This window comes from Panulirus ornatus, chromosome 15, assembly GCF_036320965.1.
Source record: "Panulirus ornatus isolate Po-2019 chromosome 15, ASM3632096v1, whole genome shotgun sequence".
Classification (NCBI taxonomy): Eukaryota; Metazoa; Arthropoda; class Malacostraca; order Decapoda; family Palinuridae; genus Panulirus; species Panulirus ornatus.
In genome coordinates this window covers 5,194,274-5,213,957 of record NC_092238.1, presented here as the reverse complement: position 1 = coordinate 5,213,957, position 19,684 = coordinate 5,194,274, and the positions used below count along the sequence as shown (strand labels likewise).

The 19,684-nt window shown below is 42.8% G+C and overlaps 1 protein-coding gene across 3 annotated transcripts in view; it reads left to right on the top strand.

The window, feature by feature from the left end:
• Positions 1-19,684, top strand: part of LOC139753708 (chaperone protein DnaJ-like) — a 294,700-nt gene that overhangs the window by 46,699 nt on the left and 228,317 nt on the right. Inside the window, exon 2 of one of the 3 annotated variants that reach the window (XM_071670435.1) lies at positions 14,577-14,654. The exons of the other annotated variants lie outside the window; for them this stretch is intronic. The gene's annotated coding sequence lies outside the window, so the exon portion shown is untranslated. The remainder of the gene's footprint in view (positions 1-14,576; positions 14,655-19,684) is intronic. 3 annotated transcript variants of the gene reach the window in all.

The following is a 19,684-nucleotide window of genomic DNA, read 5'->3' as shown; positions in this document are numbered from 1 at the left end:
CAGCACGTGGAAAGGCGCATGTATTAACGATTAAAGCAGGTAATGAGGGATAACAGATGGTTATAACCTACGTTCTTGTTATGTAAACACAGTCAGACCGACAATAGGGTGAGGACGTGGACTTCTATATTGTCTATTGTATTACTGGGAGTTTGCTAAAGCTTGTCCAAAGTTAGAGAAAATAGACGCTATGCCTCTGAAGTTAGGAGTAAGCAAGTGACGTTTTATATGGCTAGGAAGTGACCAGTAATACTTACAGGGTTGTGCATGGGGTCTCTGAAGTGACGTCTGTCCACCAAGGAGAGAACCTGGCTGTTAAATCAGGACGGTAGATTAGGAGGAGGTGATAAGTCATTTTCAACTGCCCATATATCTAAGTAATGTGTTGATGGTTCAACTAGGAAGAAGTATCAAAAAAGCTCGCTTCCATCTTGAAGTTGAACCCACCTAAAGTGTTGATGGAAGCGTTGGATTGGTATTTGGGGAAGGTAGTGTCTCGTTTGTCAGTCTTTGTGAAGCATCAACGACTATGTACAGTTTGCCCAGAAAATGATGTCACTATTTCGAGAAACTCTCAATGAGAAAGTGGTATCTGGCAACTACCGCACTCACTTTATTTTCACTTTCTTTTTCCAGATGGACCACAATTTTGTGAAATAGTAACAAAAATGAATCGATGAATGCTAAAACAATTATTCATTCTAATATTGTAAGATCAAATAATTCACTTGGCGTTTTAGTATATTTTCAAACGAAATGATATGATTATCGCTCAGGAACATTCAGGAATAATTTGCGGAGTCAGAATAGGACGTCACAATGAATAGATATATTCTAATTGTGTTAAGCTGAAATGTGTATCAAATACCAAATATGAATTGGGGTAATATCCATACTCACCACGGCCATGACATTTGTTTACTAAATAAGTAGATAAAAAAATATTTTCCATATTCACCGCCTCGATGGACGATAACGTAAGGTTGGAAAACAAATGTCAAATGAGTAACTGTTAACTTCCATGTATGATTATTAAATTTATCATCATTTTGGAGCAACTAACGCCTTTTGTTTTCTTCTGAAATCAAAACAAGCTCTAAACAAGGGCATGAACCATATGCAACATGTTCTTCACCTACAAATAAGTGTTATGGGCTTGTGTTGCTGTATCAGCTTGGGCTGGCTCTCTCTTTTGTTTTCTATTTTGCGGGCATCATCATCTTTAAAGCAAGGGACTGGGTTGTAGCTCTTTCACTTTTACTATCCATCTGGATGGCTTTCACCTTGCAGAAATATGAGGGATCGCCAGAGAAAGGTTAGGCAACGAGAAATTCGGGTCAGGAGTTCATTATCATACTCTCCCCCCAACTCACTGGGCACTAACTCGGGTGTTCGCTGAACTCCCACCCACACACTACTCTGAAGATGTAGTTGCCATATATCGCTGGCTGGACGAGTCGTACCGAAAACTCTGACGTCACTTCCTTTGCCAATTGCACAAATTCTTATCCTCTCAGGTAGAGGAACAGGGTAGACCTCTGGAAACTGAAGGTAAATGAAACAGTAAATATTGTGCATTTGTTATGATACAAAGACGACAGAGCAACACTCAGCTATTGCTCTCCGCCATAATTCATAGACATTTTACTGAAACAAACTTGTGACTTTATCACCTTTTCAACAGATTTTCTTGGGGCAAACGAGAGCTAAAGGAACCCCAGCATTATCATCCCCTCATTACTCAAATTGCTATACTGACTAGTTCAAAGGATAAGTGAAATTTCAAAAATCACATATTCAGTATACTTTTTGTGGAGTTGTATCACCTATTCATGGCTGGTGAAGTACGACTTCATAGTATGCAAACCTCTTAAGAGAGAAAACGTTGTACTTGCTTTATCACCTCATTCCTTTTCTATCTTAACCTGCCAAAATCTGTTGATGTTAGTTCATCACAGATGTACTGGCGTTCCTAAGGTTTATCCTTGGTGCTCTTGCAATGCTGTACCAACTTCAGTTTTTCTGTGTCACCTTATGTACGCAGCGAGAAGGACACTGTTGGGAAGCTCTGACCAAACTCAGTGGCAGATGAAGCGATGTAAATGTGTGTTGGGAACGACACATTGTTTGGGCTCATGGGTACAAAGCCAAGCGGCCCGTGCCTATGGGGACGCTAAAGGCTAGCTCGAACCCTGACACATTGCTTGAGTTCAAGGGTACAAAGCCTTCTATCCGTGGTTAGTCTGGTGTAGGGGAGCTGAACGAAGTGAAGAATATGTCTTCAGCATAAAGACTCGTGGGGATGGTTGTAATGTTTAGTCTTCTTGGTAAAGCTCCAAGATATCTGAGGTCCTTTTTGGTGAAGATCCTGCAAACGTGTTACTAAGGACCGGCTGTTGAAGGTGGAGGAATGACCCTCGTGAAATGCGAATGGTCATGGAGGAGGTGGTGGTCGAGGTGGTAGCAGTAAAGCGATGGCAAGAACATATGGTGGCAGTGGTGATAATGGTGACGGAAGCAGCTGGTGATCTTGACAGTAGGTGGTAGTGGCAGTAAGTGATGGTAGTAAAGCAGATGGTGGTAGCTGGTTGTACTGGGAGTAGTAGCTTCAGGGATTGGTAGCAGGTGGCAATGGCACTGCTAACTGATGGTAATAGGTCGCGGCAGGTGATGGCGCTGACAGCAGGTGGAGAAGGAGGTAGCGTCAGTTGATGGTGGCAGCAGCAGCAGCAGGAGAGGGAGGGCGTAGGCCGTAAGCTGGGGTTGAGGAGCCTCTTGACGCAATATTGAGGCCACTCACCTCACCTTCTGCGTCACAAGAAGGTTGCCTCCATAACAAGCTTGGTACGAAGCTAATTCTTTTATATCTTTATTGACATTTATCTCCATACTTCTTTATTAAGTGTCTTTTCACTCTCAATTATTCAAACCTACCCCACAATTTCCAGTTCTTCACCATGCAAATTAGTTTTACACTTTGGTCTCCCATGCTTTTCAAAAATTAGAAACTTAACTCTTACTCGCAGTCAATTTAAGAATCCTCCACTTCCTCCTTTATGCATCCTCAATATGGCCCATCATTCTATCCAGTTGATTAAACTAATAACACAGCGTCATCAGCAAACAGCGACTATGGGGCAAATTTCCTTGTTTCTCCATGGTTCAGTATTACACCACTGTCGCCCTTCCTAGCTCTCAAAGTAATATTTCATCAAACAGGATCGCTAATATATAGACTGATTGACGAACAGAATTAGCTGAAAACAGTACCACAAAGACATTTCAAGATAGATTTGCTAAACACTTCACTTCAGGTCCACAAGTGACATTTTTGCGCTTCCTGAGTTACAGAGTTTACAAGGATTTTTTTTTTCCATAAATCATTTGTTTGTTTTCCTACTGTAACCACACTGTTGTTGTTTTTATGCCTTTGTATTCCCTCTAGTTCCAATAAGTTCCATCAAACACTCTCTTCATCTCTTATACACTTCGTCCTCTGCCAGTAGCATTCTCCCAGACGCATCCGATTCTCCTTTGCTCCTAATGCGCTCCTTTTCTTCGAGTTCCGTTTAACTCTCTTGCAGGATAGCTTGTTAGTGTCTCAAATTCCCTTTCATTATGTTTTTTTTCTTTCTAGATCCACATTTGTTTGTTTGTTCTGCTAGATCCTCTTTTCTTTTTTATTTTCATTCTAGATCCTCCTTTTTTTCTAGACCCTCGTATGTTTTGCTTTAATTCATATATATCATGATTCTAACTTTTTTATTTGATTATATTCTATGCTCTTTCCTCTACATACGTTCCTGTTTTCTAGCATGTTTCGTTCCTCCTTTCAAAAATCTTTATTTTTCATCCCCTTCCACCACCTTTCTTAAATCCTCATTCCACCGTGATGTACCGCTCTCCCCACGACCTGTATATGTACACAAAACCACCGAACACACCTCCACTATATCCTCCAGTGATCCTCAATCATTCTACCTCCCCAGTCACCTCAACCATACCTTGTACTGTTTCAGATCCCCACAGCTGAAAGGAAAACCAGACACGATAAACAATCAGATTGAAACGAATGATCAAAGCAACAAACTTTTGATCTTGAGGAGGACAAAGAATTGATCAAAGTACTTTGTCATTTTACATGACTCAATCAGATATAAAACTTGTTAATGTTTCTTTGCGAGGTAAAATGTTAGCGGTCACCAATTAGCGGTCACCAATCATGCAAATTTCTATATTAGAAAATGACTGATGTTTAATCCTCCACAGGATCATTTCCTGTTTGAGTTTTTGTGTCTTATAGTTCATATCGATAGGATTCTAGTGGTCAGTACACAATGTTGTTTGTCATAACTGGTATTTGCAGGCGTAACACTGGGAGATAGATAGACAGATAGATAGATAGATAGAGAGAGAGAGAGAGAGAGAGAGAGAGAGAGAGAGAGAGAGAGAGAGAGAGAGAGAGAGGTCTCAGGAGACAGTTTTGTGGGAGATCGGAGTTGCCGATTCTTTTGTGGTCGATACAAGCGAGAGATACTCAGGGTTCCGTCATTCCCTTAGAGATACAAGGGTGACACTGCGTCATGAGAGATACCATGGCAGGGAGACGTAGATACAAGGTTGATACTGCGTCATGAGAGATAACAAGGCAGGGGGCCGTAGATACAAGGGTGATACTGCGTCATGAGAGATAACAAGGCAGAGAGACGTAGATACAAGGTTGATACTGCGTCATGAGAGATAACAAGGCAGGGGGACGTAGATACAAGGGTGATACTGCGTCATGAGAGATAGCAAGGCAGGGATACATAGATACAAGCTCGACACTGCGTCATGAGAGATAACAAGGCAGGGAGACGTAGATACACACATCTATCTCTCTTAGAGAAACAACAGGTTTAGGACCACCAATTTTACGAACATCTCCCTCACACTTACGACCCTGTAGAGGGGCGTGAGGGGGTAGGAGGGGAGAGGAGGAGGAGGAGGAGGAGGAGGAGACAGCGTTGAGACGGAGGACGACGACGGGAGACGAAGGACAATACAGAGAGCGTGGAAAGCCACTTGCCTACGGGCTTACGGCTGTAAATAAACTTTGTAAATACTTGTCGACTCTGTCAACAGTCGTGACCCGCTCCCGCCAACCAAGAGGGATGCGCTGCGACTTATGATATTACTGCCGCCTCAAGCTTGATTCCCATCTTATTTAACCCACATGAGTGTACCCTGGATGTTAAGTAGTGTGGTACACAGAGAAATTATCAGTCTGAAAGTTTTACATATTTGACAGACATGCAGAGACATGGTCTATATATATATATATATATATATATATATATATATATATATATATATATATATATATATATATACATATATATATATATATATATATATATATATATATATATATATATATATATATATATATCCTAGACTGAGCTTGGTACCTGTTTGATCGACCAATTCGTAGGGGTGGATGAACAGCTGGGTTGACTGTGGACCGACTGCCGCGACTAGGATTCGAATCTATGTGCTCGACCCTGGGCGGCTCGTGAATGCGTTACGGCAAGGAACAATTCCCGCTACACCAAGTATATATATATATATATATATATATATATATATATAGATAGATAGATAGATAGATAGATAGGTAGATAGATAGATGGATAAACCTACAAGGTCACACTTCTATCATGTTGTAAGTTCAGACCTTTGGAAAAGATCCTGATTTGACCGCCAGTGAGCAACACTAGAGCACCGGCGGATATGAACCACCGAGACAGTCGACTGAATCAGTCTCAATTCGGATTCATTTATTGTTGCGCCCAAGCCTCCCTATGACAGTAAATATAGGCCGTGTTCTATAGAGTTTTCCTTCTATATGGGTCACCCATCTAACTATAGGAAACAATATTTAAAGATGAATTATATTCTCCAAAAAGAAAAAATTGGTTTCATCCGTTTCACCAACCCAGTGTCGAGACAATGATATTTCCCAAATGCTTCATTGTTTCAAAACCTGCGGTTTGTATGATCATAACAATGCCAAAGCGTTTTCGAGTCAAATAGAGATTTATTATCAAACTGTGATATCCTACCAAATTTTTTTAGTGAGAATAAATGATAGAGTCTCTATAATCCAGTGGTAATTGCTTCCATGGTTGCCAGTAATATTAAACACATTTTGTTCATTTTTTGCGAACAATGAAGTAATGAAAAAATATAAATTAAAAAAAGCCTGGCTATTCAATAAACATGGAGCTGCAGAGGCATTCAGTCTGGGTTGAGGTGAAATTACATATCTATCTTATTATCTTCATAGGTAGATAAAGATAAAGATAACTATCATATAATCTTTTATGTACCTCTAATCTCTTCCACCTGCTGAGTGCAGTACACTTTCTTATCCCCACACTCACTGTACACTTACTTATCCCCACACTCACTGTACACGACCTTATCCCCACACTCACTGTATACTTACTCATCCCCACATTCATTGTACACTTACTTATCCACACACTCACTGTACGCTTACTTATCCTCATACTCACTATACGCTTACTTATCCATACACTCCCTGTACCCAACCGAGAACACAAATGTGTGGTATACTTATATGCTAATATCTGGTGAGGGGCGTCCTCAGATATGTGTATGCCTATGTCAAGATAAGGGGATTTGTGTATAGCTGGGTGTGGAGTGGAGGTGATCATATATATGTGTTTAGGTGTAGGGTCCTATGAAGTGTACCTCTGTGTATGTGTGTGTGTGTACTTAGCTGTAGTGTTATGAGAGTGTTTCCCCAGCATATGAAGGACAGTACGTGGGTATAGCCTGGTGTAGGGGTGTTAGGATGCAGCCCTACGTAGGGTGTAGAGTGTAGGGGACGGTGTGGCAGTGTCTTCAACCCCCTCACCTCCCCAACCCCACTAGCACTCGAGCAGGAAGCAGCACCTCGTCCACCGGAACATCAAAGAGCTACCAGAGACCTAATTTTAAGCTCATCCGCCACACCCAGGAATCAACACTCGAGGTGCGAGCCCTCGAAGCCCTCTACACTCCGAAGGGCAGGGAGGACTTCAGAAGGGGCAGTAGGAGGAGGAGGGAGGAGGAGGGAGGAGGAGGGAGGAGGAGATCTTAAGAAGAGGGGAGGACAGTGACGTAATCTCAGGGGGAAGAGAAGGCTTTAGATGGGGGGTCCTTGATGGGGGTGGAGCGGTTGCTGGCTGGAAGTGCTCTCTTTTCTCAGGGTGGAAGAAGGTATTGTCATGGGGAAACATGATACATGTCTCTCTAACTCCTGGACACATTGCCATGAGGATAAATGATACATGTCTCTCTAACTCCTGGACACATTGCCATGAGGATAAATGATACATGTCTCTCTAACTCCTGGACACATTGCCATGAGGATAAATGATACATGTCTCTCTAACTCCTGGACGCATTGCCATGGGGACAGATGATACATGTCTCTCTAATATGATGATGAATGACCCATAGCCCTCAATCACCTAGACAGATGTGGTCACAAGTGATATGTGTTCCCTTGATACAGGAATACATTTGCCAGGGTGATGAATCGAACGTATCTATCCAACATCAGGTTATATTGCCATCTAAGTAATGGACGACAGATATGTCTGATATACCTGGTTATATCACCATGGTAATGACGACGTGTTTCTCTGACATGTCATTAGGTTAATTAATGATGCGTGTTCCTCTAACATGTCCTCATAATGATAAGTGATATTTGTTTATCTGATTTGTGGATACATAAGCGATGGATCCTTAATATCCTTCTGATAATTGGGAGCTTTATGGTGATAATGAATAAGTATACCTTTCTCCAACACCTGGTATATCAACTGACTGTTATATTTCTCTCTTGTGTCTCCCCTGATGATGTGATTATTACACGAAAGTGCACTTGGGAACTTTTCGTGTTTCATTTTCCCCGTGGACTCATAGGAATATAATGTAATATATGCTATGTGCTGTGTTTTTTTCCGAGTGTTTTTTTTGTTATTTTTGTTTGCGTTTTGCTTGTCGTCCAAGTTTTGTTACGCAGTTTTTTTTTTTCCCTTTTTGTAGATTCCTTATGGTGCCTCTGTGAAGGCGAGAGGTTGAGTAAATCAAAGGAGAACTTCGGACAGCTGGTGTTTGAGCACCACCTAGTGGTAGAATAATACTGAGAAAATTCAGAGAACATAAGACATAAGATTGTCCCCAAACGTGAACATTGATGTCCCCAGCAGTAAACATTGGTGTACTCAGACGTGAGCATTGATGTCCCCAGCAGTAAACATTGGTGTCCCCAAACGTGAACATTGATGTCCCCAGCCGTGTGCGCGGGTGTCCCCCTCATCATAATCGCTTGTGTCCCCAACTCTGGTGTGTCCCCCTTCCCCCTACCCTCCATCCCTCCCCAGCCGTAAGCGCTTGTGTCCTCTCCCTCCCCCCACCCTCCCCCCCACCCCAGCATCGAGCTCTGCCGCTAACCGGCTGAACGCCTGTAAACAGGCAACCTCGCGACCACCTTTATAAAAAGAGAAAAGTCAATTGCATAAGAGGTTTACCTCGAGATCAGATTGTCACAGCCCTCTCTCCCCTCCTCCTCCTCCTCCTCTCCCCTTCCTCCCCCTCTCGCTCTCTCTCTCTCTCTCTCTCTCTCTCTCTCTCTCTCTCTCTCTCTCTCTCTCTCTCTCTCTCTCTCTCTCTCTCTCTCTCCCCTCACTCCACTCTCCTCTCCTCCTCCTACTCCCCCTCCTCCTCCTCACCCTTACGGCCGTGGTCGTTTCTGTCCTTTGTCAACTCTTTCCTTCCTTCTTTCTGGTTTCCCCCATTTTTTCCCCTCATGTGTAATCAATGTCTGATATTTATATTCTCTCTCTCTCTCTCTCTCTCTCTCTCTCTCTCTCTCTCTCTCTCTCTCCTTTTTACCAATCACTTCACTACGAGATAACATATGTGGAACCCTCTCGGAGGGAGAGATCATCTCCACATCTATATAATATCTTAGACTTTGTTAACAAAAAAAGAAAAAAGCATTGGGCATAGTCACCCATAGAGTTCCATTAGAGAAAACGGCATGGCAAAGTTTGAAAGGCAGATAAGGAAAATGGGTCAAAGATTCATGAACGAACATCAACAAAAAAAAATAGTAAATAGCAGCAAATGGAACGAGATTTTTGGAAGAAGAAGAAGATGACTCGAGTGTGATTTAGTAAGACGATTGGTAACAGAAGAAAAACCTAAGAGAAAATGTGAATGAAAAGGCTCGGACGTCATAGGCAAATGGAGAGAAAAGGACATGAGGGAATTTCATGACTGGAAGTTTGAGAAGATATGTCATGGAATGAGATGAACAGGGAGGCGGCTCCCAACGGAGGCCCACCGGAGGCCCAACGGAAGCCCACCGGAGGCCCAACGGAGGCCCAACGGATAAAGAAAAAGAAACAGAGTCCCCAAGATCTGTGAATTGTTGAGAATGAGTTACGATAAATGACAAACTTAAATCTAGGGAACTCAAAGCTGGGACAGGAACCTCTTTAAGAAAAAACTCTTGAGAAATCATGAGAAAATGACCCTCAAGAAAATGGTGCAGGATGCTAATGAGTCAGTAGTATGAGTCAGTGATGATAATGACGACGATGATGATGAATTGATGATAAGCTTGATGACGATACCTTTAACCGAAGGCTGAGGCACCTGGGTAGGACCAGCTGGAGTGGACTTCAGCACGGGGGGGGGGGGGTCGGTCAGTTGGTGCACTCCCTCATGCAAAACCGACATGTGACACTGTCTTGAGGCAAAGTCTTGATGAGAGCGGTAGAGCTGAAGCTCCTAAGACACTGGCTCTTGCGTGTCGCCATTATACACATAAAGAGGATCTAGACTTGTAGTTAAAAAGATATCAAGCAGTTAGTCTGATCTGTAATATGAGAGTGAAATATAATGCCAGGTTAAAGTACGCAGACTTGAATATCTGTCTAGTGCATCAACACATGTTGCTGGTCAGAATCAAAATATCAGATGTTGTGAGAAGGTAAGAAGGAGATTTCAAACTTCTCCCAGTTAACACTCGAGTCAGTATAATGATAGAAGCAGAAGACCAAAAACAGAAAAATGAAATGAAATTGGTTATTGTATATGTATATGGGCAGATGAGAACTTGAAGCAATGCACTGAAGAAAACAATCGATCGTGTAAGTCGTGGAACAATTAGAATCATTACAGGGACACACCATACAATGGTCCAACAAGGAAAAAGACTGAGAATCAATAAGGTAATAATGATAATCTTTGAATCATCATAAACGAGGAGCTGGAAATTGGTTTTCACACTAACAGAAAGACTGATAGTGTCCTTTCCCTATCTTATTCAACGTCTGGTCATCATCACTGTACGACCTTGGAGAATCCTGTGTTGTGTAGCCCTTGATATATCGAGAGCTCCTGACGTGGTGTGGCATCGGGGTTTAGATCTCCAAGCTCCCCTCTTTTGTCTTCGTCCCTCACTTTGTTTTTTTCATGTCTTGCATCCTTCCTGGCCGGTCTGCCTCCATGGGTGATTAGTGGATCAACATCTCCCTCTATTTCGACCAGCAACGGTGTCCCACAAGGGTTCTCTTCTGTCTCCTATGCTCTTTGTTTTGTCTTTGTCAACGATCTTCTTTCTTCAAGAGTTGGCCAAAGGCAATCGTACACTGTCGATCCAGCATTGTATTCTTCACTTCCTGCCAATCTGTCTCGTCTAATCTCGTCTCGTCTCGTCTCAGCTACCATCTTAGACTCTACTTAAACAGGGTTTCCCAGCTGCCCACTCGCAGCTTAGTAGCTATCCTCCTAGGTAGGTGTCCGTACCTATCCACGTGGACAGATGTCGCATTCGATGTCCTGTGATGACGTATAACAGCTTTACGTTCACTCATGTTATTGACCATACCTCGCTCTGTTTCCCCATAGTAAATATCCGGACAGCCATCAGAGAGTATACTGTACACCAAGTTGTCCTTGATGGTGTCAGTCGCTGACACATCTTCTCCTGACGAAGTAACAACGTTTTTTCCGTCCTCTGTGAGCACCTATGTATATATCCAAGACCTTCCTTGAATTTGAGACTGTTATATACCTCTTGTTTGACGCTGTGACGCTTTCAGCAATGTTGTAAAACTATAAGTGTGTGCATAGGGTTGTGTGGAGTAGTAGATTCAGTATGTGTAGGATGGAGTTACACATTTTCTGTTGATGTTTACTGAGTGTTTGTGTTTGGGATGTTAGGTTTTGGGAGACTGTTTTGCTGATGACTGTGTTTAAGCTGTTGCTGTACGTCCGTAGATCTGAGTAGCTTTTTAAGGGGTAGGAGGGAGGAGGTAATGTGCAATGGAGGTGATTGATACCAGTAGTGGAAACCGTAGCATCTACGGCCCTGATACGTTATTGTAGTGGAGTATAGGCACTGTAGGCAGATGTACTTCGATTGGTCCAAGACCTCAGGATTTTCTCACTCCTAGGACTGCATTGCCTCGGTAGATCATCCACTGCCCTGCGTTGCTCAGTGTGGAGGAGTGATACATGTCAACACTCACCCAAAGTGAGTGTGAATGTGTTTCCCGTCTGGTAAGATCAGACCCACAATATCTTTATCTCATCTTTTACTCTAAGTTGGAGGCTCCAGTCCCGGGCAGATGTCCACATCAAGCTCGGGCCTTAACTGAAATACAGAGAGATTAATGAAAGGGGAAAAAAAAAGGAGAGACAAGGGGAAAGTATTTACGAATTTTGGAGGAAGTGAAAAAACACCTGCCTTCGCTGCCACGCTCTGAAATGCCTCATATACCACTGGTGTCCTTCTTGGACGATCACCTTCACCCTATTCCCTTCGGCATAGATCGTTGTCCAACCCCACCTGACCTGCAGTACCTCAGCTTGTACCCCTTGGCCACAAGGCACGACATCCAATCATTGACATCATCTAATCGCCCAGGTGGCCTCCGACAACTGACCCATGAGCTGGTTATAGCACCAAAGCCCCTGTAACTGGCTAGTACCACCACCTGATTCGGCCATTCTTCCGTCTGCTGCTGCTTGTGACTCTCCGCACAACACACACCATTGCTACACAAGAACTTAGATTCATTACTTTATTTCTCCGTCTTCGCATCCCAGGAGTTGCCATACGGGCGTGCTGGGTTGCCATGCGGATATGCTAGGTTGCCATACGGATATGCTGGGTTGCCATACGGGTATGCTAGGTTGCCATACGGGCGTGCTGGGTTGCCATACGAGCGTGCTGGGTTGCCATACGGGTATGCTAGGTTGCCATACGGGTATGCTAGGTTGCCATACGGACGCTACCAACAGTTGTATTGACGCTACTTGCAACGTCTTTCTCCTGGCTCCTGCGAAGTTCATCCGTAATGATGTGCCAATGAATGGCTTCGAAACGACCACAGGTAGTCGTGGCCCTGCTTCCTCCCTCTCCATTCACTGGCTCTTGGCTTCCTCAGGAGAACCTTCCAAGGCTGTATCGTCTACAAGGAAGACCAAAGGAGGATCTGCAGGTTTCCCCTGTCTTCTGGAAATTAGGATTAGATCGTGTACTGTGCTAGTCACACACGGCACTTCCACCTAACCCATCGCTGTGTGGAGTACCTGCCAAGACGCTGGTAGTCTCCTTACAGTCCTGGCTACTGGCTCAACCGCCGAAGACACGCAACGGCCGCGAAGAGGAGTCGCCTCCGACGATGTTGTATGTTCTTCAAGGAGAGAAACACGCTCTCGTACCGGACCTTCTCGCTTCAAAAGGGTCCATCATTTTCCTGCTCCTGCGTGATGTGTAGCCTTGAAGTTGTGGTATCGTTATGAATGCCCTCCAGGGGTTTTATGTGTGTGAGTGTGTGTGTGTGTGTGTGTGTGTGTGTGTGTGTGTGTGTGTGTGTGTGTTATTCAACATTGGCTTTATTTCTTTCTGTAATTCTTACACAATCGTATTCATTCACTAGTTACACGTGGGTTTGGTAATGAGGCGATGCTTTTGAATTACCTTACAGACATTTTACCTCTGTTCCCTCCCTTCACCGCCTCCGTCAGTCATTCGTCTGCCACTGTGTACCTGTGCAACATTCGCCGGGAGGAATAACTCTACGGTCCTGATGTGACCTATTTGGCCAGATGCCTCCGGCTGGAGTATGACACACACACACACACACACACACACACCCAGACACACACACACAGTGTGGCTCGCTGTACTGTCCTCAACACTTCAGTCTTTACGAACACTGAAGCAAGGTAGTCCAGGTGGCGAGAACACCTGTCTACGGCTTATATCTGCGTATACCTGACTCCTGCTGTTTATTCACACGTGTATTGCTGATACCCTTTTATGGTAGTCGTATGTTTAAAACAGAGCTGCTAATACCTGGTTGTTGTGGGACATATGTGCACAGCTTGAACCTTTCTGTGTGTCCGTGGGAGGCAGATGTGTGTAACCAATATCTTTCCTACTAGCCTTTCATTCCAACGAACCACCTGTATACAGAGGGTCTTAGGTAGGTGGTTACAGGTCCACAGTGTTATGATTGTTACAGCTGCCCATTGCTCTACTAAGGATACTAACTCATATCTGTCAGGTGTACGTGGCCATGACCTGTCTATACCGATGACTTCTCTTCAAAGACCTCGTTTATGCCCAGGTGTTACGCGTCTTGTTTACAATGTCCTTTCGATCAGTGTGGGATTTACTCTGTGTCTATCGTATTTTTTGTTGGTCTGTTGTCTTATCGTGGCAAAAGTTCCATGAGAAGTGTCTGGTCTTAATAAGTCTTATTAAAAAACAACGAAGATAATGTTGATGATGATTATAATGATCATAATGATAATGATTGTTATAATCATTAATAGTATTATTATTATTACCATTATTGTAGTAGTAGTAGTAGTAGTAGTAGTAGCTATAGTAATATCTATCATTATGATCATCATTACCAATACCTTTCATCTTTTCATATTTCTCAGCACAGATTAAATCTTTATGTGACAAATCACTCAGCTTCCATCTGTCAGCTCAGCCCCACACTGTACTCACCCACCGTCCAGAGTCCTGAGCTATAGCACAAGTCTTTCAAACTCCTTCAACTTCTGTGGGTCGTGGTGTAAGGCTCTCGTCTCAACACACACCACACCTCCTCCTCCCCCTCGCACACCGTCACTACACATGATCAACGGCCACACCCCCAGCAGGATAATGTAAAGGCTACCTCAACCATTTCGTGGCAAATACGTCATTCTACAGGTCGCTCTTGAGACTCTTTGCATACATGCCTTCATCCATGTTTCCAAATCATTTTGAAATACATGGAAAGCTCTCACGCCTAGTTTTCTTTAACACTATTATCTTTCGGCTAACCATCCGCTGCCTCAAACAGTCTGGGGGGGCCTCACATTCTTCGCCTCTCGTCAAGCCCAGTGCCTTACCGCCTCGTAGGTGTTGTCCAACTTCCACTACACACACTGTCCTGATGACACCGTCCATTCTTATTTGCTCACGCTCTCCGCAGGGTCCCGCTGGAGAGCTGTGGAGGGTGGAAGACTAGCGTCTCCAGGGAGCACACACTGTTACCAAGGGAGATTTTGAGGTGAGCAGCCTCTTGTCCTCTTATGTTAGAAAGAGTGGTTGTAGACAGGAGACGCCACCCTGGCTCACCCTTGCTCCTCCTCCTCCTCCTCTCCCTTGAAACCTTCCCAAATCATCCCATAGCCAGACATTCTATATAGCTGAAGTTCTTACCTAACTATGACATCTTATTTAAGCGAAGTGTCTCACCTAAACAAACTCCCTTCTTATGTAAACTTCATTTTAACTTTTCACCTGGGATAGACTCACCTCTGTGTATCTATCATTTAAGTAAACTCTTATGGGTAAACCTCTTAATACGTAAAGTTTTCGCTTAAGTTGAACTCATTAAGATAAACTTATAAGTTGATTAAACTTCTCACCCACTGATGATTTTCCTAAGTTGATCAAACGTCTCAGCTAAACAGATTTCTCATTTAAACTCCTCACTCAAGTAAACTAGTTTATCAAGTAAACCTTATCGCATCGGTAAACTTACCCTCTCCTCCCTCCCCCCCCTTTCCTCCTCCTTCTAACTTCAGGAAACTTTTTTTTTCTCTAACTTCCGGCAACCGCAATCCTTGCACGAGGAGGTAAACTTCTTAAACCCAGGTAAATCCTCCACCTGTGACAGGTTTACTGGGATGACGAATGACACAATTAAGTTATTTTCGCGTTCGATTTCGCTCAGTATTCATTCATTCTTCTCTGTCTCTTCGTTTTCTATTCGTTCCCTCCTATTTCCCCTCACTGACTCTCTCTCTCTCTCTCTCTCTCTCTCTCTCTCTCTCTCTCTCTCTCTCTCTCTCTCTCTCTCTCTCTCTCTCTCCCTCCTCCCTCTTCCTCCTCCTCCTCCTCTCACCACCCGACTCCCTCTAACCCCATCTCCGCCAACTCTCCCTCCACTCCTCCGGCCTCACCCTAACCACAACCCCCCCCCCCTTCTCACCCCGCGCCTTGCTAGCCCCCCCTCACCCCCCCTCCCCAAGGCCAGCCATCACATCTCATTAATCATCAGATTGATCACAGTCTCCGTTGGTGACACCAGCGATCTCTGATTGACCCGTTACCCTGACTCTTGGTAAGAGATCTCCCATGATTTTCTTCCCGCTTTCTTATTTCTTGATCCCATTTTCTACACCACAGCTTTTACATACGTCATGACTCCCGCGTACTAGCGTTACATTATACGTTATGAAGAGCAGCGAGTCTTCCGTTGTCTGTGATTCATCTTTAAGGAATTAGATCACGTAATTTTCTTGTTGCTTTCTCGTCTCTTGTTAATTTTTCCTTCTTGCTCCTCTGTCAAAAACTTTTCTTCTTTTTTTTTTCTCTATCTTGGGTTTTGTTTTTGCTATTTAGATTTTCATTTAACATTATTTTCTTTACACCTTGTTTATCATTTACGTGCTCGTATGTAGATGATTTACCTGGTCTGGCATCAGTGCCTGCGTATATCAAGAGGTGGATCAGCCATCAACAATGTGTAGTATACTATATATATATATATATATATATATATATATATATATATATATATATATATATATATATATATATATGCTTGGGGTAACTATTCATTTTTTATCGTAGTAATGAAATCATCATTTTCCACAAGATAAATCACTTCTCCACTCATCAATACCTACTTTTATAATCTCTTCAATTAATCATTACGATTCAGATAACATAGAGCGATACGTCATTTAAAAAGATTGATAAGATAATAAATGAACACATGACCTCACTCTTGATGAAGCTCTGATTGGCCAATCGCGTCTACCCTCTTCACGAAAGGTAAACTTTAACAAAATGTTAAATTACCACAAGTGACCATAACGTAACTACCTAGAAATCATTTAGAGCAAGTATTAATGGTCATGTACGTATATACGGTCGACGTTTTAAACTGTAGTTTAGGTTTAAAAGGAGTTTGGAAAACGTGCGCCAGTTTTCTTTGAAGGTTCCGAGCGTGACTGAAAATGGTCGTGGCCGAGGCGGGGGAAGGGAGGGGTTGGGGGAGGAGGAAGAGGGAGAGAAGGGCGGAGCCTAAGTTTAGCTCCGCCCCTACCACGCTCGTCACCAGCCTCTCTCGTCAACAGAAAACGGTCGAGGTAAACTACACTATTTGTACGAGATCGGCGGCAATTTTGGAATCCTCTTAGTTTACACGGTCACAGAAATCGACTTTGAGAAGGAATTGAGGTGCATTTGTCTTTCATCTCAGATAACCTTATCTCATGATTGCTATATCTCTATATTCTATAGAGATAATGAATAGTTTACCGATGTTCAGTTTTAACAATTTAATTAATACGATTCACAGCTTCATTGGTCTCGTTTATAGACAAATTTCTATCGTGATATGGAATTTTTGTAACAACTTAGATAGCTAATTATACCCTGTATACCCCAATACTTCGATCCAAAGCGAGAGTTAATGATGAAACAAACTGATATGTCTATCAATAACAGGTGATATTTTTCTTATTTTGAATGTTGGTCTACCAGTACATGACATTTCTATAGGGTGTGCCTGGCTGTGGGTAAGAATTGTAGTAATTACTTTAATTACCTTTACTCCTCTGTTGAGAATACATGTCATTTGTATTCGGGAACGATTGTTACTGAAGCAGGTTTAAATGTCTGTATTTGAACTAAAACAAGTTTTAACTATGGTTTATTTGTTGAGATAAGGTTTATACGTCTTATACCCCAATATGTGCAGCTGTTATAGCATTATTGATACCACTGTTGGCAATGAATATTCAATGAAAGATATTCAGTATTGAATTCCACTTCTGTTAGTATTTAACCCTTCATCAATCTTCTCTGTTCCCCATCTATGTTCATGATTCACTTTCATATTATTCCTCGTTCGTTATCATTTCATATTCTTTTCACACGTCGTCATTCTCCTCTTTCAATCCATTCATCTCTTTATCACTATCTTTTCTATAACCAAATCATTCATTTATAATTAGCATTTGTTTCACACTAGCGTTCGCTCCCTTGTGTTTTACGACAGGTATTTTTAAGCCCGTGTCCCATCCCACATCAACCAGCCAAGGACCCCATCATGTTGATCAAATTCTATAGATTATAATCTATTTCATTCTAGATTTCTAAATCTATCATATTTTCGAAGTCCAGTTGTAATGGACGATGTATTCCACCTCCTCTCTCTCTCTCTCTCTCTCTCTCTCTCTCTCTCTCTCTCTCTCTCTCTCTCTCTCTCTCTCTCTCCTTTAAGTACAAGTGTGTTTGAGAACCGATGTAGGTATTATAAGTATGGATACTTATAGCACATAGCTTCTCCAAGACACACTTTAGATAACCATTATACTTAAGTACCCGAGAAACGATCATACCAAATTTGATATGTGCATGATTATTCATGGGTTTACATTAGGCAATTATCAATTATTATGAGGATACGAAGGATGATCATCATACCAATGATTCATGGATGCACCATGGGTTATCATACCACCTTGAATGAGTGCACGAGAGATATCTCTCACCATCATACCTACTCATTAAAAGTGTACAGGAGTTAATCATCCTACCATTCTGTATAGATACTTAGGATGATGATCAATACCCTCTAATCATCCTACGACTCTGTATGGATACTTAGGATGATTATCAAGACCCTCCAATCATCCTACCACTTTCCTTGAGGTGTGGTTGAAGTGTGTTGTCTTTGGATGAAGGTGTGGTTGAAGTGTGTTGTCTTTGGATGAAGGTGTGGTTGAAGTGTGTTGTCTTTGGATGAAGGTGTGGTTGAAGTGTGTTGTCTGTGGATGAAGGTGTGGTTGAAGTGTGTTGTCTTTGGATGAAGGTGTGGTTGAAGTGTGTTGTCTTTGGATGAAGGTGTGGTTGAAGTGTGTTGTCTGTGGATGAAGGTGTGGTTGAAGTGTGTTGTCTTTGGATGAAGGTGTGGTTGAAGTGTGTTGTCTATGGATGAGGGTGTGGGTAAAGTGTGTTGTCTGTGGATGAAGGTGTGGTTGAAGTGTGTTGTCTGTGGATGAAGGTGTGGTTGAAGTGTGTTGTCTTTGGATGAAGGTGTGGTTGAAGTGTGTTGTCTGTGGATGAAGGTGTGGTTGAAGTGTGTTGTCTTTGGATGAAGGTGTGGTTGAAGTGTGTTGTCTTTGGATGAAGGTGTGGTTGAAGTGTGTTGTCTTTGGATGAAGGTGTGGTTGAAGTGTGTTGTCTTTGGATGAAGGTGTGGTTGAAGTGTGTTGTCTTTGGATGAAGGTGTGGTTGAAGTGTGTTGTCTTTGGATGAAGGTGTGGTTGAAGTGTGTTGTCTTTGGATGAAGGTGTGGTTGAAGTGTGTTGTCTTTGGATGAAGGTGTGGTTGAAGTGTGTTGTCTGTGGATGAAGGTGTGGTTGAAGTGTGTTGTCTTTGGATGAAGGTGTGGTTGAAGTGTGTTGTCTGTGGATGAAGGTGTGGTTGAAGTGTGTTGTCTGTGGATGAAGGTGTGGTTGAAGTGTGTTGTCTTTGGATGAAGGTGTGGTTGAAGTGTGTTGTCTGTGGATGAAGGTGTGGTTGAAGTGTGTTGTCTGTGGATGAAGGTGTGGTTGAAGTGTGTTGTCTGTGGATGAAGGTGTGGTTGAAGTGTGTTGTCTTTGGATGAAGGTGTGGTTGAAGTGTGTTGTCTATGGATGAGGGTGTGGGTAAAGATGTGGATGCAGGTAATAGTGAGGGTGTGGGAGTACATTGTAACAGAAGACCTGATGGTCTATGACAAGGCTACCTAAGGCTATCATCCATAGTAAAGGACAATGCCCCTACGAATCTACCACTCCCTCGTACGCATCAGCCATCGGGACAATAGCTAAGAAGGAGCATAATGCAGGATACAGAGGGTATACCGTCATGGAAGTTTTATAGGAAAGTAGGCATAGAAAACGCATCTCGTTCTAGTGTATATATCCGGGTCATATGGGCAGGAAGGTCACATCTGAAGCGAAAGAAATGAATTTGAATCACTTGCGTATTACATCTGCTGAAGGGCAGTGACATTCTCCTAAGTTTATAATCTAC